General features: G+C 39.4%; 4 non-coding genes across 4 annotated transcripts; all 4 read left to right on the forward strand.

The window, feature by feature from the left end:
* Window positions 1-14,521: 14,521 nt before the first annotated feature.
* On the forward strand, window positions 14,522-14,593 carry TRNAC-ACA (transfer RNA cysteine (anticodon ACA)). Its single transcript has one exon. It is a non-coding gene; the product is annotated as a tRNA-Cys (tRNA).
* Window positions 14,594-16,686: 2,093 nt separating this feature from the next.
* Window positions 16,687-16,758, forward strand: TRNAC-ACA (transfer RNA cysteine (anticodon ACA)). The gene has a single exon. It is a non-coding gene; the product is annotated as a tRNA-Cys (tRNA).
* A 1,009-nt stretch (window positions 16,759-17,767) lies between these two features.
* Window positions 17,768-17,839, forward strand: TRNAC-GCA (transfer RNA cysteine (anticodon GCA)). The gene has a single exon. It is a non-coding gene; the product is annotated as a tRNA-Cys (tRNA).
* A 4,263-nt stretch (window positions 17,840-22,102) lies between these two features.
* Window positions 22,103-22,174, forward strand: TRNAC-GCA (transfer RNA cysteine (anticodon GCA)). The gene has a single exon. It is a non-coding gene; the product is annotated as a tRNA-Cys (tRNA).
* Window positions 22,175-22,501: the final 327 nt, after the last annotated feature.

Genomic DNA, 22,501 nt, shown 5'->3' on the forward strand with positions numbered 1-22,501 from the left:
CACCCTATTTTGATTCTGTTGTTTGTAATTGGTACTTTTCATCAATTCCATTTGGATCATCTTTGACAGAGTCAGTGTTCCCTTGGATATTGCACTTTAATAGCATTTCAGTGTTTCCTGCTCAAAACTTGTGAGTAAATGCTGTTTTAAACACTCGGCTTGGTATTCCCTTTGGGAAATTTCTGAAACATCATTGATCAATTTTGGAATTCGGCTCTTCCTTTCACAGCACTAAACAAAGAGAATGGACTATGAAACCAATTGACAACTTTGTTATACTGTTTGGTGCTTTCTTGTATTGCACTGAAGAAATGGCGTATAAAACTTGGCAGCGAAGCAGTCAATCTATTTCTCATTTCACCTGTGTCTTCAGTCTTACATATATTCCACCTCATCTCTGTGCATGCAAAGTATGTGTTTGTTTGAAGCACTTCATTTTTGGGCAACGTAGGAACTATTTAATTTCTCCTTAAATGCTCTGCCTACGTGCAAGATGTACGAACTATCATTGCAGTTGCAAGAAGGCTGGTCTGAAGAATCAGGCCATTTGCAAACGCAAAATGGCTTTTTCTGATGTATTAAATGGAAGGTATTCGAAAGGGGTGTTTGGGTGTACCTTCCAAATACCGAATTGTAGTGGTACGTAGAAATGTTTTTCCACCATAATTTGGCCAAAACAATCATACTTCATCACCATCTCAGTGATTGTGGTAACCAATCCTCAAATGATAAGTTGTCCCGTAAAAACCTCTTCCCCTTTAAGAATGTTTCAAAACAATCATTGTATGTAGTGGCATTGGTCCAATGTACGACTGCCTATTCAAATAAAATAACAATGAAACAAATATCTGTTTTTTAAATGATCCAGTTTTCCTTTAATAAATAATATTAAGGACTACTTCTCCTGTTCCACAGTTTCAAGGTTGTACTTTCTGGCACAACTTAGTATGATCCTCACACTCTTTCATGATGTACTGATATTTTGTCATTCTGATTTTACTGAAAAGTTGGGGATTTAGCTCAGTGGTAGAGCATTTGACTGCAGATCAAGAGGTCCCTGGTTCAACTCCGGGCGTCCCCTCACCCTATTTTGATTCTGTTGTTTGTAATTGGGACCTTTCATCAATTCCATTTGGATCATCTTTGACAGAGTCAGTGTTCCCTTGGATATTGCACTTTAATAGCATTTCAGTGTTTCCTGCTCAAAACCTGTGAGGAAATGCAGTTTTTAACACTCGGCTTGGTATTCCCTTTGGGAAATTTCTGAAACATCATTGATCAATTTTGGAATTCGGCTCTTCCTTTCACAGCACTAAACAAAGGGAATGGACTATGAAACCAATTGACAACTTTGTTATACTGTTTGGTGCTTTCTTGTATTACACTGAAGAAATGGCGTATAAAACTTGGCAGCGAAGCAGCCAATCTGTCGTGTATTTCTATAGGTTCTGAATCGATCCCCCTATTCCTGACCCTATTCTGGTTAAACTACCTAGCTAGTTAACTAACAGTCAGCCCATGAGGCAAGAAATCCCCCATGATGCAGATACCGTTATCTGACGCAGTCACACTACGGCACAGGAACGTGTTATCTGATTAGGTCATAACGCTTGAGATCTAATTAGACAAGCGACATTCCTCCAGCCCCTGATAAGGCATACGACGTTCTCATAACAAATCAAACCTATGACAACCTGGATAATCCGTGCGGCCATTGTTTTGATTTCACAGAGAACTTTAGTAAAGAATGTGCTAACGAGCAAGTCGTATGACATCTTTATTGACGTACCTATGTCCATCCTTACGTCAATCCCGGCACCTTTAAGGTATAAATATTGCCGACCTTGCCCTATGCAAAACACACGCGTGGTGACAAGACGGAGCAGCCATACTTGCCGAAGCCGAGAGCAGAAGCAGACCCCGCAGGCAGCAGCCCCGCCTTCCTGACGCGCTGAGAGACGCGCTGCTATCTCAAGCCGAGAGACCCAGCACCGGCGCTTCTGGGCAGCCCTCGCAGGCAGCCTGGAATATCGAGAGCAGAGAAAGAGATACCATTCCTCATTCATCCTAAATTCCAGGTACAGAACTGAATAACCCCTCCTAGAGAATTCTTTAGTTATTCACTTGGCAAAAACAAACTTAACTTAAACTGTAACTTTCTATTCCCGCCCACGTATTAGACTTAGGTCAGGTACACGGGGTAGGCGTATTTAGAAACACCAGTTGAGCACGTTTAGTCAAATGTATATGTGTATGTAAATATATTTTAATCATTTTAAAACATCATATGGCTCAGAAACCATATCAATGTTTTTACAGTATTATTTTATACTATTGCTTTTAATGTATGCACTTTACTTAACTATAAGTATTGCAATAATATCGATCCATTTCTCTTGTACGAGAAAAGAGACTGATCAATAAATAACATCTTTTATTGAACACGCCCGTCTCTTCCTTTTCTCTACATTTTGATGAGACTAAGAATGCACGTACTGACTGAGTAAAATAATTGCCTTGTGCTCACACGACTCTTGAGATTGACTCTTGATTAGGGGAGAGCAAAGTTGTCATGTTCTATGGTTGTCAGAAACTAAATCCCTTCTTGTCTAATCAGGGGAGTTAATCCTTCCTTGAACATTCGAGAAAGTTTCTAGCGAACTCTGAGCTTAGCTGGCAAACCCAAAAATTAAGTCTAGCATCGACAGTAGTAGACCTAGTTAACGTCTGGCCTAGGCCTTTACTGCTGTAGGTACTATTCCAATGCGCAGAGCCTATTGGGAAAATAGGAGCTACACTACATGGCGCCCAACGCGTTTGGAAAGGGCGATAAAACTAACGTAAGACATTTAGAGTAACTCAGTCGTGCTTTCTCACTCAGACCCCTTTTCCCAAATACTCCAAAGACGTCTGGAGTGGGTGAAAGGTTATAATATCCTCCAAAACCTCGCAGGAGGGAACTCCTATGTATGGTTCTTGGTCTAGTCAACGTTGAAGGATAAAACAGTTCCAAAATATTGTGCATCTAATCTCTGTTTCCATAAAGAAACCTGATCTGCAAATAAACATAATACCATCCTGTCAGCAAAATGGACAGCGATGAAGAACGAGAGGTTACTAGATTAGCTACTGAAATAGCAGATGCTGATGCTACCATGCAAGCAGCAGACGCGGATATAATACTCATTCCGGTCGCCAAAAGGAGATCTATAACCTTAAAACTTATAGAAAATGGACTGACACCTAGAGGTGGCACAGTCATATTCGTAATCGAGGCACACGAATATCGGCAGACAGAGGTATACTATACATGGATACATTTTCCAGCAGCTAATACTATAACAAAGTACTTCCACTATTACAAAGTAGAGGAACCTCCTAATGAGTACACTCCTTTCGAGGAGGTGGAAGTACCACTCAAATTCCAAGAGCATTTGCTCTTATTTGATGGCGCCCTAAAACATAATAATCACATTACAAGGCTCGGTCCTTTAGGAAGACCAGGAGCAACGTGGCCGGTCCTAGCCGGATACACACCATATCCAGACATCGAAAGAATGCCTGCAGCAGAGCTGTTAATACAGCTAAAACAACTACTAAAAATTCACAGACAATTAGTTCAGTATGTAATGCGGACTTCAACAATTCAGCCAGCGATTAAACTTCCACAGCTGACCCCTCACCAGGGGAACACAAATAAAATTACACCACAGAACATCCAATCCTGCCTAGGTAAAGTTCCAGCTAAACGGGAACAGATACCATTCTGGTTGGCACAGAAAATTACCCAAATAGAGGCGGTGTTTCCTGACACCACCCCGCTGGAAAAACACAGGATTCTGACTATATGTCTCCCAATGGGAATCGCACCACACATTGAGGACTGTGACACTTGGGGTACAGTCTTTGCTTCCATCTACACAAAAACGCACGGTGTTCCATCCATTTCGGTAATACCAGATGTGCTAAAACAAATTCAAGATGAATATGGTCCAGAACCTGCTTTAACTCTTGGTATGAAATTACTAAAAGACTTCAAGCAGGTCTCGGCTATATTACTAGCCAACATAAAGGGTGAAGCAGCAAACGTGGCGATCCGCCAGAGGTTAAAAGAGACAGATATAGCAGACCAACCAGCTGAAATTGCCAGAATCATAGAAAAATCCTATGAAGAACTAGGCAGAGATAGTCTAGGTGGAATACCAGTAAAACCGCAACTGACTACAAGTCCAGAAAAAATGTTTTTTAATAATAATAATAATTCACCAAAAAAGAACTGGGATGGGAACAAACAATCCAATCCCAAAGAAAAGAAATTCCAGTCCAGAGGAAGGTCTCCTAGGCGAAGAGAGAAATCTCCAAACCCGAGACAAAGGTCACCCCAGAGTGAACCCTCTGGGAATAGATATAACCTTAGAAATAGGGATAATATTAAAAAACCTGATAGATATCAAGACATTGATACACGTCCCTCTCAATCTTTTCAGAATTCCTCGCAGAAATCGGAAAGAAGAGGACGATCAGAAGAGCACGCCAAGTCCAAAGACAAGGAACCTGCTCAACTGAAAAAGAAATCACAATTTCCAAAAAAGAAGGTAGCCAGTATCAAGGTAGTTAACAATGCCGAGGATACTGAGGACACAACTGAAAAACGGAGAGTGGGCTCAGACAATGCTAGACAGCGCAGCAGAGGTGAGCATAGCTCGCAAAGTCCTTATGAATCATCTGGAGACAGTGGACACGAATGAATACCTTCAAGTGGAAACTGCAGATACCAGAGTTAGCAAGCCCCACAAAATATACGAGATAACATTACGTATAGAGGGAGATAAGACTAGGAAAATAAGGGGACTATTTTGGGATAACCTCTCAAAGGGTTATGACATCCTTTTAGCTGAAAAAGACTGGCCACCAGAGTTTGTCAGGGAGTGCCCTCATGGCGAAGAAGTAATTATGCCTGCCTTCTCGAATCAAATCCCGATTACAGTTGTTGCATCCTGATAGTGTTCTTCAGGTGTTAGAATTTTTAAAAATGACCATGAGACTAAGAAATTGTCTGGATGAGTAAATGTGCATTAACTGCAGTTTATGGCACTATTGCACTTTATTTTGTATATTCTGTATTGGACATTACTTGCACTTTTTATTCTGATTCTGTCAATGCACTCGTTTTTATGATATATTTGAGTGTTTGTAATTTAAGATTGACTTTGTGACTACTGTGATGTTTTTATTATGTTTTATCTATTGTGTACTTTTATGGATTGCAATATATCCGAAATAAAGTCAATTTGAATTTGAATTTGAATTTGAAATCCCGATTCATAAAAAATACACACTTGCTAGAAAGTGGGCAGTGGCCTTAGCACCTGCTTTATATAAAAATCATGTAGGATGGGATGAGGATTCTCCTCCTCACAAAGTCCAGTTAAAATCACAACCAACTGCACAAAGGCAGTACCCAATTAAGCAAGAAGCTAAAAAACAAGTAAATGAAATACTAGATCAGCTAGAATACCAGGGGGTGATTGAAACTTGCACCTCACAAATGAACAATCCTTTGTTTCCGGTCTCCAAACCAGACAATTCATATCGTCTAGTTTTGGATTACCGACACCTTAACACATGTTGCAAAACTTTTGCAGTGCAAAACTCACACAGTGCTGCACTAATGAATAACATAGTGCGCAAAAAATACAAAACTACCTTGGACATCTCCAACGGATTCTTTTGTCAAAACATAGCACCAGAGAGCAGATATTTAACAGCTTTCTCAGTAAATGGCACTCAAAAACAATTCTGTCGGTTAGCCCAGGGGTACAAGAACAGCCCGGGGGTATTCTCAGCAAGAGTAACAGAATTACTACAACTATATGATGATGAAGCATTATCTTAGGTCGATGACATTTACTTAACAGATGATGACTTGGAGACTCACTTGAAAAGAGTGAACACCATAATACTTGGGTTCGCAGCAGAGGGTTACAAATTCAACTTTAAAAAGTCCAGAATTGCCCATCTGACAGTCCTATTCTTAGGATATGAGTTATCAAGTGAAGGCAAAAGCCTGGCAGACAATTTCCTAGAGAAATGTGCCGTAATCCAAGCTCCTAAAACACTAAAAAACCTACAGTCAATTCTAGGCTTCCTAAATTTCGGAAGAACTTACATTGCAAATTACGCAGAAAGGGTCAAACCCCTTTATGATCTAATTAAACCAGACTTTAAAAGATCCAATTGGACTCAAACACACACAGAAATTTTGAGATCCTTACAAACAGACATGCTAATTAAGACAAAATTAGAAACACGTGATAATACACGCAACCTTGTGATCCGAGTCATCCCAGGGAGATGCGGATTCACATACCTGACCTCTAATGAGGGAGAAAAGGTACCAATTGCATTCAGATCACACTTGTACACAAAAGCTGAACAGAGATTCAGCAACAAAGGAAAAATTGTTCAAGCAGTTCAAACCGCAATAGCTAGAGAAAAAGACATAGCTGACGGTAGACATATCACAGTCAGAACAGCTGAATCAGCCTTTGAGGCATTAACAACACCGTGTAATTTACCAACAACAACATTGGATCCAGAATGGTTACAATGGGTAAATTCAATCACAACGGACAAAGTACACTACTTCTTTGATCCAGAACTAGAAGAATTAAAAAATCTAAAATATGAAAAGACGTACCCTCTGCCAATCGACATTCTGCCTCTACGACATTACGCCTGTGTAATCTATACAGACGGACATGCTCAACCCTCCGTTTGGGGAGAACATGCATACAATCCACATGTGAGATCACAAAAGAAGTGTGGCGCGGAGGTAAACTAAGACCTCTATTAACAAAATCACACTCAGTAGAAACAAATTCAGAACTGCAAACTGAAATAATAGCTTTGATAATGGCGCTAGATAATGCGGATCGCGAATTCCCGACACTTATAGTGTCAGATTCATATTTCTGCGTCAAAGCATATAACAAGGATTTGCAGACATGGATTCAGAACGGTTACAAAGATGACACAGATGCACCAATAAAGCAGAGATTTCTCTGGGAACAAGTAGCTCTTTTGAAGAAAGAACTACCAAAGACTCACGTGACTCACTCACTGAGTCATCAACGTGATGGCGTTCACGTTGTGGGGAATTCATTGGCTGAGACAGCCGCAGCGGCAGCCACTAAATCGGCTCCCGTAGATCGAAAAAAGCGTACATTAAAATATATTGACGGTGAAACATTGCTGGCGGTGAAAACGTCATCAAAAGGCGACTGCTCAGCGTTACCGATCAACTATCCACTCAATTATACATACATAATCGATGCAAACTCCGTCCCTTTTGCTCGAATCCCTGGAGTGGGGGATAGAGTGATTCCAAACATGGACAGGAGAAACTTGTTAATCGCAGACGCACACATGGGCGAGGGTCACAGACACCTTAAATTAAAAGATTCTCTGGAAGATTTACAATCACGGTACTGGTGGCCAGGCATGAGCCTCCATCTTACCATCTTTGTAAAAAACTGCCCAAACTGCAACAGAGATCGCAGTGGGGAGAGAAGCAATTTAATACCTCGTCGTATCAAGGCAGATAATATTACCAGCAAAAAGAATGGCTTGCGATTAACATATACAGGCTAGTTCCCACTTATAATGTAGATCCACAGCACTCAGCTGACGTCCGGACTGTTATACAAGATTTGCGAGTCTAAATGGCATATACGCTAAGAGCATGCTACGTTCGACCATTTTTTTTTCTTTTTCTCAGGCAATCCAGCCTGGGGGGGGAAAGAATGGCCAAATGAGCACAGCCCAGCGGGAATCTTCTCACTTCCTTCCTGAGGGTATGGGATGGTGTAAAGAAAAAACCAAGACAGAAAGCAATCTATAATAGAAAGGATATTAGGTTCGGGAGCTGGGTGGGTCAAACATCTAATAAATGTCCAACGTAGTCTAAATAACTTGCCAAGAAATTCTCTGAAGGGATTCAGTCCGTACGAATTATTATTCGGAACTAGGATGTTGATCTCTGACCTTGATAGTCAGACTTCAGTGGTAACAGAAAAAAGCTTTGATGTCAAAGACCGTTTGGCTATTTTGCAGGACTTAACCAAAAAAAGGAAAGACTTGAGCAACATACAGTTGAAACAACAGCCAACAACCACTGAAGAATCACCACCTGTCCCAGCAAGACCTGTCTGGATTCCAAAAGTCGGGGATCTAGTCAGGGAGAAGATCGCGGTAAAGAAGGAATTTGGGCCTTCTTACAGAAAAGCAGTTCCTGTCTTGTCTGTCAACGGGACAAGATCAGTTGTACTACCGCCACTTGCTGGAAAAAAGGAGAACCGAGTTGTATCCATCGACCTGGTAAAACCACAACATGTGGCTGATAACAAACAGTAGGCCAAGTGGACTCCCAATAAGTAGCAGAACACCAAGGTTTGCTACCAGTACAGAGGTCCTAACAAAGAGGCTCATCACATTCGAAACGCCTACAGAAGAACAACAAGGACTATGCAACAATGCAATAGAACTTAGACCTCTGAAAACCCAAATAAAGACATTTAGCAGAGACACACCAATCTATACTGAAGTACCAAGTGAAAATGCAAGAAACAAAAATCCTGAACCAATTGGAACAATTGACAGAACTGCATCCGGTTACTTCATCAACTTCGATGATTCCTCTGAAGGCTTCAGCGAACAAAAGACACAGCCATCATCAAAATCCTTTAAAGACAAAGCGAAGGAACTTTTGAAACAACTAAAAGAAACATATCTGGTTTCCCCATGGATTGAATTTTGGGTGGGTTTTGGTGCATTTATCCTCATACTTTGGCTCATCATGGTATTTACTTTGGGACGCTTCATTGAGGGAAAATATGCTAAAATGGACACAGCAAGTCAGAACATCAACTTGGTCCTCAAACCACACACATCTTCACACGTCGAGAAACGAGAACTTTCTTCAGAACTTTCTTCAGCCAACTTCACAGCAATTCCAATACCTGGTGGGGTAGCCTGGGACAACACTGACTATGAAATTTATGGTCCGGTCGAGATCCTGAAATATCCACACCAAATTAAGATCTCTTTGAGTGACTTTGCAAAACCAAACTCATTTGCTGATGATTGGGACTTTGAAAGTATAAACAATATGATGTCTGACTTAGTAATGTCTGCTAAATTTACAAAACATGATTATTTGCAAGGTTCTACAAATTATGATAGTATGTATTGCTATAACCACTATGGTAACCATTTCTTGCATAAATCTGCACAACCTAGAAATGTTTTAAATTTTAATCAATGGGAACATTGTGCTACACCTCCAAAAGGGAGCTCTAGAACCGTTTATGACAAATATTCATACTTTCAAGGTTTTAACACTAGTAATGCTGAAACATTTTATTATAAATTGTCAAACAAGACAGGGACCAAAACCATGATAACCAACACAAAATTGATTTATTCTGATTCATTCTTTGAAAAAATGAATACTTTTGGATTCGATTATTGGGACAAAAATGTTGATTTGAAAAGTGTTTGGGGTACAAAAGAATGGCAAGTACAGGGTATAGAAGCTTTGTTTAGAGCCTGCATGATCCCAGAACAAATGATATTTTTAAATGACACTGTTCAACAAACCACCTGTCTTGGCTTAGCCAAAATCAAAGATTTAAATAACCCGTCTATTCCAAAGCCAACAATGTTTAGCAATAACTCTGATACAGATGAAGGAATAGACATAAACCATATACTTAACCAAAACAGAACACATCCTGATTGGAAACAATGGTTGATCTGGCCCACAGATACTAATAACTGTCAAGATAGATTCCTGAATAAAACACAGGGTTTCAAAATGACCAGGCCAGACCCTAGATATCCCCAAAGACATCACCCAGGGATAATAACAACCTACAGTGTGGGCAAATTATGCCTTCAATGGCTACAGTCTTCCACACTGCCTGAAATTAAGCAACACCTAACTTTACTTACTGATGGTGCTGACTTGCGTGATTTCATAATGGGACCACGCAAACAGCGTCAAAAGCGTTTCATAGCAGCCTCTGTATATGCAGCATACAATGAGGCCTGGAAGGTTACTCAAATTGAAACAGCAGAGAGAATACGTGAAATTGATCGTATTAATTTGGAAAAATCACTTTCTGTAGTGGACAATGGGTTAATGACTCTGTCCTCCAGAATATTTTCATTGGACAGCATTGTGTCTTCAGCAATCGATATATTATCGCAAGACTTACTGTTATTACAACATGGTCAGTCACAATTGCGTTCTATCGTACAGCTTGGCTGGACGTTACAAAATCTGCGTTCAGGCTATGTGCCTTGGCGTTTAATCAACACTACGTCACTATTCCAAATCTTTAACCTTACTGATAGACAAATCGGTATGGTGCTGATTATACAATCTTGAGCATTGAAAAACTAGAAAGATTACCGTTGACAATGTCAGAACGACCTGTCAGTGAATGGATAATCCACGGAATCATAAATATTCCAATCTCAACCTTCAGGTTTCAATACTGCCAAAAATATATACAGGCTGGCATGTACGAGAAATTGGGAAAGGGGTACCTTAAAACAACTTGGAACCTGCCCTATTCACATGCATGTGTCAGTAACAAAGGACAGAAAGTGTTTCTTAGTGGCAACAATTGTGCTATGTCACTAAGCGGCACGCTTCTGTGTAACGGTATTAGTTTGCACGGAGCCTGTGAAGGGAATTCATACAACCTTTCATGTCACCAGCAAGGCGCACCTGCAACTGAAATAGAACCATTCTTTCAAAGACTCTATAATGGGAGTTACATTCTTATTGTAGACCGCAGATGTTGTAGTCTTATGCCCGGGACTCCTTATCTCGTCACTACGACGGCGAAGGTCAAGTGCTGTGGACGTTCTTTGTTCCCCAGCTCCTTTCCAGACAGGGAGGCAAGGGCATGGCCCGGTTTGAAAATTACTTCTATTCGAATAGACACTTTAAGCAGAATGAAAACAGTGCTTCTTCAGACGCCTACAAGGCTCACGTCATCAAAAGAAACGTATGATCTACAAGTCGCAAGGACGACTGCAGAGATACATACATTATTATCAACCAATTCCCCCGTACATTTCGCGGAAATCCTGAGCGAAATCTTAAATATTTCTGATACCACTGGGGTCTCAAAGGTATTTAAGACAGTATTTTCGATGGCATTAACACCATTCAAAGCCATACTGGGTATTTTTCCAGATTTCGTCCATTCGATTTTTGGCGGACTTCCCTTGATCCTGGGACTAATTGCAGGAATCCTATTCCTAGTCCTTATTTTTCGTTATGGCAACCCATGTCACAGATCAAACTCTCGCGACAATGGAAGATACGATCCTAGCCATTGGATACCGGGACCGGATATCAAAAATCCTGGGACTCTCCCGGCTTAGAGACCTGAACATGACTTGGTTTCTATCATTTCGACCAATGTGGCAAAGGTGTGTTTTACCTGTACTAAGGTGTCTGCTATGCGGAGAAGAATGCGTGTTAGACACCTGTCTGACACTACAATCGGATGCGCCGGTGGATGCAGATACACTGCTGGTTCCTACCAAGGTTCACGCTTTGTGCTGCCCTCAAAGGCTGCCAATTCTGATGACGGCATTCCTGGAATCTTCACCACTGCGATTGAAGAGTAGTGAAGTTCAAGATGAAAGCAACATCGAACAGGTACGACCTTCTGTCAGCAATGCAAATCAGAATGTCAATGCAGACAATCATGCGCATGAATGCATGGTTACCCCTATTTCCGACTTAGTGGAACTTTCCCATGAAGCTGTTGACAGTTTTTTCGAAAGCCTGAATGATATGATGTTCTCTCCGGAACAGAAATAGAGACTTTTGAGTAAACTCGCACACGGCGTTCCCTGAATCCGGCCTTCAACTTAAAAAATAAAGTCACATGAACAATTACAATCCAGTTCACGGACAGCAACCTTTTTCAGCAAGCCCTTAAAATATTTTTCTATATATTTTTTCCCCGGGACACTGACCTTCTGCTTAAAGTAAGAAACTATTCCTAGAGAACTAAGATTTCTATTTTTTTAGATACTTTATAGACTTTATATAGACTTTAGCTGCCCGCTGGTATGTTCACACTATATTTTATGTGATGAAATGGTTTCGACTTTTTTTCTGTATAGCCATATTAAGAGCCATTTCATGTGTATTTCTCATATACCAACAAGCAATAATGCATAACAATGCGTGTTTACTTTTGCATTTAATTCATAGCTTAAGTGCATACAATATATATGACTGCAATTTTTCAGTATATTTGAAAATTTCAAAATGCATTTATGTATTTTGGGGTGGTAAGGTATACACTATACTCTATAGTATGTTGTACTATGTTATACTATGCATAGATTAGTAGATATGACCATAGTTAGCGTGGAGTGGGTGTCGTGTATTTCTATAGGTTCTGAATCGATCCCCCTATTCCTGACCCTATTCTGGTTAAACTACCTAGCTAGTTAACTAACAGTCAGCCCATGAGGCAAGAAATCCCCCATGATGCAGATACCGTTATCTGACGCAGTCACACTACGGCACAGGAACGTGTTATCTGATTAGGTCATAACGCTTGAGATCTAATTAGACAAGCGACATTCCTCCAGCCCCTGATAAGGCATACGACGTTCTCATAACAAATCAAACCTATGACAACCTGGATAATCCGTGCGGCCATTGTTTTGATTTCACAGAGAACTTTAGTAAAGAATGTGCTAACGAGCAAGTCGTATGACATCTTTATTGACGTACCTATGTCCATCCTTACGTCAATCCCGGCACCTTTAAGGTATAAATATTGCCGACCTTGCCCTATGCAAAACACACGCGTGGTGACAAGACGGAGCAGCCATACTTGCCGAAGCCGAGAGCAGAAGCAGACCCCGCAGGCAGCAGCCCCGCCTTCCTGACGCGCTGAGAGACGCGCTGCTATCTCAAGCCGAGAGACCCAGCACCGGCGCTTCTGGGCAGCCCTCGCAGGCAGCCTGGAATATCGAGAGCAGAGAAAGAGATACCATTCCTCATTCATCCTAAATTCCAGGTACAGAACTGAATAACCCCTCCTAGAGAATTCTTTAGTTATTCACTTGGCAAAAACAAACTTAACTTAAACTGTAACTTTCTATTCCCGCCCACGTATTAGACTTAGGTCAGGTACACGGGGTAGGCGTATTTAGAAACACCAGTTGAGCACGTTTAGTCAAATGTATATGTGTATGTAAATATATTTTAATCATTTTAAAACATCATATGGCTCAGAAACCATATCAATGTTTTTACAGTATTATTTTATACTATTGCTTTTAATGTATGCACTTTACTTAACTATAAGTATTGCAATAATATCGATCCATTTCTCTTGTACGAGAAAAGAGACTGATCAATAAATAACATCTTTTATTGAACACGCCCGTCTCTTCCTTTTCTCTACATTCTGAGGAGACTAAGAATGCACGTACTGACTGAGTAAAATAATTGCCTTGTGCTCACATGACTCTTGAGATTGACTCTTGATTAGGGGAGAGCAAAGTTGTCATGTTCTATGGTTGTCAGAAACTAAATCCCTTCTTGTCTAATCAGGGGAGTTAATCCTTCCTTGAACATTCGAGAAAGTTTCTAGCGAACTCTGAGCTTAGCTGGCAAACCCAAAAATTAACTCTAGCATCGACAGTAGTAGACCTAGTTAACGTCTGGCCTAGGCCTTTACTGCTGTAGGTACTATTCCAATGCGCAGAGCCTATTGGGAAAATAGGAGCTACACTACAAATCTATTTCTCATTTCACCTGTGTCTTCAGTCTTACATATATTCCACCTCTTCTCTGTGCATGCAAAGTATGTGTTTGTTTGAAGCACTTCATTTTTGTGCAACATAGGAACTATTTAATTTCTCCTTTAAAGCTCTGCCTACGTGCAAGATGCACAAACTATCATTGCAGTTGCAAGAAGGCTGGTCTGAAGAATCAGGCCATTTGCAAACGCAAAATGGCTTTTTTCTGATGTATTAAATGCAAGGTATTCGAAAGGGGTGTTTGGGTGTACCTTCCAAATACCGAATTGTAGTGGTACGTAGAAATGTTTTTCCACCATAATTTGGCCCAAAACAATCATACTTCATCACCATGTCAGTGATTGTGGTAACCAATCCTCAAATGATAAGGTGTCCCGTAAAAACCTCTTCCCCTTTAAGAATGTTTCAAAACAATCATTGTATGTAGAGGCATTGGTCCTATGTACCACTGCCTATTCAAATCAAATAACAATGAAACAAATAAATCTGTTTTTAAATGATCCAGTTTTCCTTTAATAAATAATATTAAGGACTACTTCTCCTGTTCCACAGTTTCAAGTTTGTACTTTCTGGCACAACTTAGTATGATCCTCACACTCTTTCATGATGTACTGATATTTTGTCATTCTGATTTTACTGAAAAGCTGGGGATATAGCTCAGTGGTAGAGCATTTGACTACAGATCAAGAGGTCGCTGGTTCAAATCCGGGTGTCCCCTCACCCTATTTTGATTCTGTTGTTTGTAATTGGTACTTTTCAACAATTCCATTTGGATCATCTTTGACAGAGTCAGTGTTCCCTTGGATATTGCACTTTAATAGCATTTCAGTGTTTCCTGCTCAAAACTTGTGAGTAAATGCAGTTTTAAACACTCGGCTTGGTATTCCCTTTGGGAAATTTCTGAAACATCATTGATCAATTTTGGAATTCGGCTCTTCCTTTCACAGCACTAAACAAAGAGAATGGACTATGAAACCAATTGACAACTTTGTTATACTGTTTGGTGCTTTCTTGTATTGCACTGAAGAAATGGCGTATAAAACTTGGCAGCGAAGCAGTCAATCTATTTCTCCTTTCACCTGTGTCTTCAGTCTTACATATATTCCACCTCGTCTCTGTGCATGCAAAGTATGTGTTTGTTTGAAGCACTTCATTTTTGGGCAACGTAGGAACTATTTAATTTCTCCTTAAATGCTCTGCCTACGTGCAAGATGTACGAACTATCATTGCAGTTGCAAGAAGGCTGGTCTGAAGAATCAGGCCATTTGCAAACGCAAAATGGCTTTTTCTGATGTATTAAATGGAAGGTATTCGAAAGGGGTGTTTGGGTGTACCTTCCAAATACCGAATTGTAGTGGTACGTAGAAATGTTTTTCCACCATAATTTGGCAAACACAATCATACTTCATCACCATCTCAGTGATTGTGGTAACCAATCCTCAAATGATAAGTTGTCCCGTAAAAACCTCTTCCCCTTTAAGAATGTTTCAAAACAATCATTGTATGTAGTAGCATTGGTCCAATGTACGACTGCCTATTCAAATAAAATAACAATGAAACAAATATCTATTTTTTAAATGATCCAGTTTTCCTTTAATAAATAATATTAAGGACTACTTCTCCTGTTCCACAGTTTCAAGGTTGTACTTTGTGGCACAACTTAGATTGATCCTCACACTCTTTCATGATGTACTGATATTTTGTCATTCTGATTTTACTGAAAAGTTGGGGATATAGCTCAGTGGTAGAGCATTTGACTGCAGATCAAGAGGTCCCTGGTTCAACTCTGGGTGTCCCCTCACCCTATTTTGATTCTGTTGTTTGTAATTGGGACTTTTCATCAATTCCATTTGGATCATCTTTGACAGAGTCAGTGTTCCCTTGGATATTGCACTTTAATAGCATTTCAGTGTTTCCTGCTCAAAACCTGTGAGTAAATGCAGTTTTTAACACTCGGCTTGGTATTCCCTTTGGGAAATTTCTGAAACATCATTGATCAATTTTGGAATTCGGCTCTTCCTTTCACAGCACTAAACAAAGGGAATGGACTATGAAACCAATTGACAACTTTGTTATACTGTTTGGTGCTTTCTTGTATTACACTGAAGAAATGGCGTATAAAACTTGGCAGCGAAGCAGTCAATCTATTTCTCATTTCACCTGTGTCTTCAGTCTTACATATATTCCACCTCTTCTCTGTGCATGCAAAGTATGTGTTTGTTTGAAGCACTTCATTTTTGTGCAACATAGGAACTATTTAATTTCTCCTTTAAAGCTCTGCCTACGTGCAAGATGCACGAACTATCATTGCAGTTGCAAGAAGGCTGGTCTGAAGAATCAGGCCATTTGCAAACGCAAAATGGCTTTTTTCTGATGTATTAAATGCAAGGTATTCGAAAGGGGTGTTTGGGTGTACCTTCCAAATACCGAATTGTAGTGGTACGTAGAAATGTTTTTCCACCATAATTTGGCCCAAAACAATCATACTTCATCACCATGTCAGTGATTGTGGTAACCAATCCTCAAATGATAAGGTGTCCCGTAAAAACCTCTTCCCCTTTAAGAATGTTTCAAAACAATCATTGTATGTAGAGGCATTGGTCCTATGTACTACTGCCTATTCAAATCAAATAACAATGAAACAAATAAATCTGTTTTTAAATGATCCAGTTTTCCTTTAATAAATAATATTAAGGACTACTTCTCCTGTTCCACAGTTTCAAGGTTGTACTTTCTGGCACAACTTAGTATGATCCTCACACTCTTTCATGATGTACTGATATTTTATCATTCTGATTTTACTGAAAAGCTGGGGATATAGCTCAGTGGTAGAGCATTTGACTACAGATCAAGAGGTCGCTGGTTCAAATCCGGGTGTCCCCTCACCCTATTTTGATTCTGTTGTTTGTAATTGGTACTTTTCATCAATTCCATTTGGATCATCTTTGACAGAGTCAGTGTTCCCTTGGATATTGCACTTTAATAGCATTTCAGTGTTTCCTGCTCAAAACTTGTGAGTAAATGCAGTTTTAAACACTCGGCTTGGTATTCCCTTTGGGAAATTTCTGAAACATCATTGATCAATTTTGGAATTCGGCTCTTCCTTTCACAGCACTAAACAAAGAGAATGGACTATGAAACCAATTGACAACTTTGTTATACTGTTTGGTGCTTTCTTGTATTGCACTGAAGAAATGGCGTATAAAACTTGGCAGCGAAGCAGTCAATCTATTTCTCATTTCACCTGTGTCTTCAGTCTTACATATATTCCACCTCGTCTCTGTGCATGCAAAGTATGTGTTTGTTTGAAGCACTTCATTTTTGGGCAACGTAGGAACTATTTAATTTCTCCTTAAATGCTCTGCCTACGTGCAAGATGTACGAACTATCATTGCAGTTGCAAGAAGGCTGGTCTGAAGAATCAGGCCATTTGCAAACGCAAAATGGCTTTTTCTGATGTATTAAATGGAAGGTATTCGAAAGGGGTGTTTGGGTGTACCTTCCAAATACCGAATTGTAGTGGTACGTAGAAATGTTTTTCCACCATAATTTGGCCAAAACAATCATACTTCATCACCATCTCAGTGATTGTGGTAACCAATCCTCAAATGATAAGTTGTCCCGTAAAAACTTCTTCCCCTTTAAGAATGTTTCAAAACAATCATTGTATGTAGAGGCATTGGTCCAATGTACGACTGCCTATTCAAATAAAATAACAATGAAACAAATATCTGTTTTTTAAATGATCCAGTTTTCCTTTAATAAATAATATTAAGGACTACTTCTCCTGTTCCACAGTTTCAAGGTTGTACTTTCTGGCACAACTTAGTATGATCCTCACACTCTTTCATGATGTACTGATATTTTGTCATTCTGATTTTACTGAAAAGCTGGGGATATAGCTCAGTGGTAGAGCATTTGACTGCAGATCAAAAGGTCCCTGGTTCGAATCTGGGTGTCCCCTCACCCTATTTTGATTCTGTTGTTTGTAATTGGGACTTTTCATCAATTCCATTTGGATCATCTTTGACAGAGTCAGTGTTCCCTTAGATATTGCACTTTAATAGCATTTCAGTGTTTCCTGCTCAAAACCTGTGAGTAAAGGCAGTTTTTAACACTCGGCTTGGTATTCCCTTTGGGAAATTTCTGAAACATCATTGATCAATTTTGGAATTCGGCTCTTCCTTTCACAGCACTAAACAAAGGGAATGGACTATGACACCAATTGACAACTTTGTTATACTGTTTGGTGCTTTCTTGTATTGCACTGAAGAAATGGCGTATAAAACTTGGCAACGAAGCAGTCAATCTATTTCTCATTTCACCTGTGTCCTCAGTCTTACATGTATTCCACCTCTTCTCTGTGCATGCAAAGTATGTGTTTGTTTGAAGCACTTCATTTTTGTGCAACGTAGGAACTATTTAATTTCTCCTTAAAAGCTCTGCCTACGTGCAAGATGTACGAACTATCATTGCAGTTGCAAGAAGGCTGGTCTGAAGAATCAGGCCATTTGCAAAAGCAAAATGGCTTTTTCTGATGTATTAAATGGAAGGTATTCGAAAGGGGTGTTTGGGTGTACCTTCCAAATACCGAATTTTAGTGGTACATTGAAATGTTTTTCCACCATAATTTGGCCCAAAACAATCATACTTCATCACCATCTCAGCGATTGTGGTAACCAATCCTCAAATGATAAGGTGTCCCGTAAAAACCTTTTCGCCTTTAAGAATGTTTCAAAACAATCATTGTATGTAGAGGCATTGGTCCTATGTTCCACTGCCTATTCAAATAAAATAACAATGAAACAAATATCTGTTTTTTAAATGATCCAGTTTTCCTTTAATAAATAATATTAAGGACTACTTCTCCTGTTCCACAGTTTCAAGGTAGTACTTTCCGGAACAACTTAGTATGATCCACTCACTCTTTCATGATGTACTGATATTTTGTCATTCTGATTTTACTGTAAAGTTGGGGATATAGCTCAGTGGTAGAGCTATATTGACTGCAGATCAAGAGGTCCCTGGTTCACATCCTGGTGTCCCCTTACCCTATTTTGATTCTGTTGTTTGTAATTTGGACTTTTCATCAATTCCATTTGGATCATCTTTGACAGAGTCAGTGTTCCCTTGGATATTGCACTTTAATAGCATTACAGTGTTTCCTGCTCAAAGCCTGTGAGTAAATGCAGTTTTTAACACTCGGCTTGGTATTCCCTTTGGGAAATTTCTGAAACATCATTGATCAATTTTGGAATTCTGCTCTTCCTTTCACAGCACTAAACAAAGGGAATGGACTATGAAACCAATTGACAACTTTGTTATACTGTTTGGTGCTTTCTTGTATTGCCCTGAAGAAATGGCGTATAAAACTTGGCAGCGAAGCAGTCAATCTATTTCTCATTTCACCTGTGTCTTCAGTCTTACATATATTCCACCTCTTCTCGGTGCATGCAAAGTATGTGTTTGTTTGAAGCACTTCATTTTTGTGCAACGTAGGAACTATTTAATTTTTCCTTAAAAGCTCTGCCTACGTGCAAGATGTACGAACTATCATTGCAGTTGCAAGAAGGCTGGTCTGAAGAATCAGGCCATTTGCAAACACAAAATGGCTTTTTCTGATGTATTAAATGGAAGGTATTCGAAAGGGGTGTTTGGGTGTACCTTCCAAATACCGAATTGTAGTAGTACGTAGAAATGTTTTTTCACCATAATTTGGCCCAAAACAATCATACTGCATCACCATCTCAGTGATTGTGGTAACCAATCCTCAAATGATAGGGTGTCCCGTAAAAACCTCTTCCCCTTTAAGAATGTTTCAAAACAATCATTGTATGTAGAGGCATTGGTCCTATGTTCCACTGCCTATTCAAATAAAATAACAATGAAACAAGTATCTGTTTTTTGAATGATCCAGTTTTCCTTTAATAAATAATATTAAGGACTACTTCTCCTGTTCCACAGTTTCAAGGTTGTACTTTCCGGAACAACTCATTATGATCCTCTCACTCTTTCATGATGTACTGATATTTTGTCATTCTAATTTTACTGTAAAGCTGGGGATATAGCTCAGTGGTAGAGCATTTGACTGCAGATCAAGAGTTACCTGGTTCAAATCCTGGTGTCCCCTCACCCTATTTTGATTCTGTTGTTTGTAATTGGGACTTTCCATCAATTCCATTTGGATCATCTTTGACAGAGTCAGTGTTCCCTTGGATATTGCATTTTAATGGCATTACAGTGTTTGCTTCTCAAAACCAGTGAGTAAATGCAGTTTTTAACACTCGGCTTGGTATTCCCTTTGGGAAATTTCTGGAACATCATTGATAAATTTTGGAATTCGGCTCTTCCTTTCACAGCACTAAACAAAGGGAATGGACTATGAAACCAATTGACAACTTTGTTATACTGTTTGGTGCTTTCTTGTATTGCACTGAAGAAATGGCGTATAAAACTTGGCAGCGAAGCAGTCAATCTATTTCTCATTTCACCTTTATCTTCAGTCTTACATATATTCCACCTCTTCTCTGTGCATGCAAAGTATGTGTTTGTTTGAAGCACTTCACTTTTTGTGCAACCTAGGAACTATTTAATTTCTCCTTAAAAGCTCTGCCTACGTGCAAGATGTACGAACTATCTTTGCAGTTGCAAGAAGGCTGGTCTGAAGAATCAGGCTATTTGCAAACGCAAAGTGGCTTTTTCTGATGTATTAAATGGAAGGTATTCGAAAGGGGTGTTTGGGTGTACCTTCCAAATACCGAATTGTAGTGGTACGTACAAATGTTTTTCCACCATAATTTGGCCCAAAACAATCATACTTCATCACCATCTCAGTGATTGTGGTAACCAATCCTCAAATGATAAGTTGTCCCGTAAAAACCTCTTCCGCTTTAAGAATGTTTCAAAACAATCATTGTATGTAGAGGCATTGGTCCAATGTACGACTGCCTATTCAAATAAAATAACAATGAAACAAATATCTGTTTTTTAAATGATCCAGTTTTCCTTTAATAAATAATATTAAGGACTACTTCTCCTGTTCCACAGTTTCAAGGTTGTACTTTCTGGCACAACTTAGTATGATCCTCACACTCTTTCATGATGTACTGATATTTTGTCATTCTGATTTTACTGTAAAGTTGGGGATATAGCTCAGTGGTAGAGCTATATTGACTGCAGATCAAGAGGTCCCTGGTTCACATCCTGGTGTCCCCTCACCCTATTTTCATTCTGTTGTTTGTCATTGGGACTTTTCATCAATTCAATTTGGATCATCTTTGACAGAGTCAGTGTTCCCTTGGATATTGCACTTTAATAGCATTTCAGTGTTTCCTGCTCAAAACCTGTGAGTAAATGCAGTTTTTAACACTCGGCTTGGTATTCCCTTTGGGAAATTTCTGAAACATCATTGATCAATTTTGGAATTCGGCTCTTCCTTTCACAGCACTAAACAAAGGGAATGGACTATGAAACCAATTGACAACTTTGTTATACTGTTTGGTGCTTTCTTGTATTGCACTGAAGAAATGGCGTATAAAACCTGGCAGCGAAGCAGTCTATCTATTTCTCAATTCACCTGTGTCTTCAGTCTTACATATATTCCACCTCTTCTCTGTGCATGCAAAGTATGTGTTTGTTTGAAGCACTTCATTTTTGTGCAATGTAGGAACTATTTAATTTCTCCTTAAAAGCTCTGCCTACGTGCAAGATGTACGAACTATCATTGCAGTTGCAAGAAGGCTGGTCTGAAGAATCAGGCCATTGATAAACGCAAAATGGCTTTTTCTGATGTATTAAATGGAAGGTAATCGAAAGGGGTGTTTGGGTGCACCTTCCAAATACCGAATTTTAGTGGTACGTAGAAATGTTTTTCCACCATAATTTGGCCCAAAACAATCATACTCCATCACCATCTCCGTGATTGTGGTAACCAATCCTCAAATGATAAGGTGTCCCGTAAAAACCTCTTCTACTTTAAGAATGTTTCAAAACAATCATTGTATGTAGAGGCATTGGTCCTATGTACCACTGCCTATTCAAATAAAATAACAATGAAACAAATAAATCTGTTTTTTAAATGATCCAGTTTTCCTTTAATAAATAATGTTAAGGGCTACTTCTCCTGTTCCACAGTTTCAAGGTTGTACTTTCTGGCACAACTTAGTATGATCCTCACACTCTTTCAATATGTACTGATATTTTGTCATTCTGATTTTACTGAAAAGCTGGGGATATAGCTCAGTGGTAGAGCATTTGACTGCAGATCAAAAGGTCCCTGGTTCAAATCCGGTTGTCCCCTTACCCTATTTTGATTCTGTTGTTTGTAATTTGGACTTTTCATCAATTCCATTTGGATCATCTTTGACAGAGTCAGTGTTCCCTTGGATATTGCACTTTAATAGCATTACAGTGTTTCCTGCTCAAAGCCTGTGAGTAAATGCAGTTTTTAACACTCGGCTTGGTATTCCCTTTGGGAAATTTCTGAAACATCATTGATCAATTTTGGAATTCTGCTCTTCCTTTCACAGCACTAAACAAAGGGAATGGACTATGAAACCAATTGACAACTTTGTTATACTGTTTGGTGCTTTCTTGTATTGCCCTGAAGAAATGGCGTATAAAACTT

The sequence above is a fragment of the Lissotriton helveticus genome, chromosome 1_2, assembly GCF_964261635.1.
Source record: "Lissotriton helveticus chromosome 1_2, aLisHel1.1, whole genome shotgun sequence".
NCBI classification, from domain to species: Eukaryota; Metazoa; Chordata; class Amphibia; order Caudata; family Salamandridae; genus Lissotriton; species Lissotriton helveticus.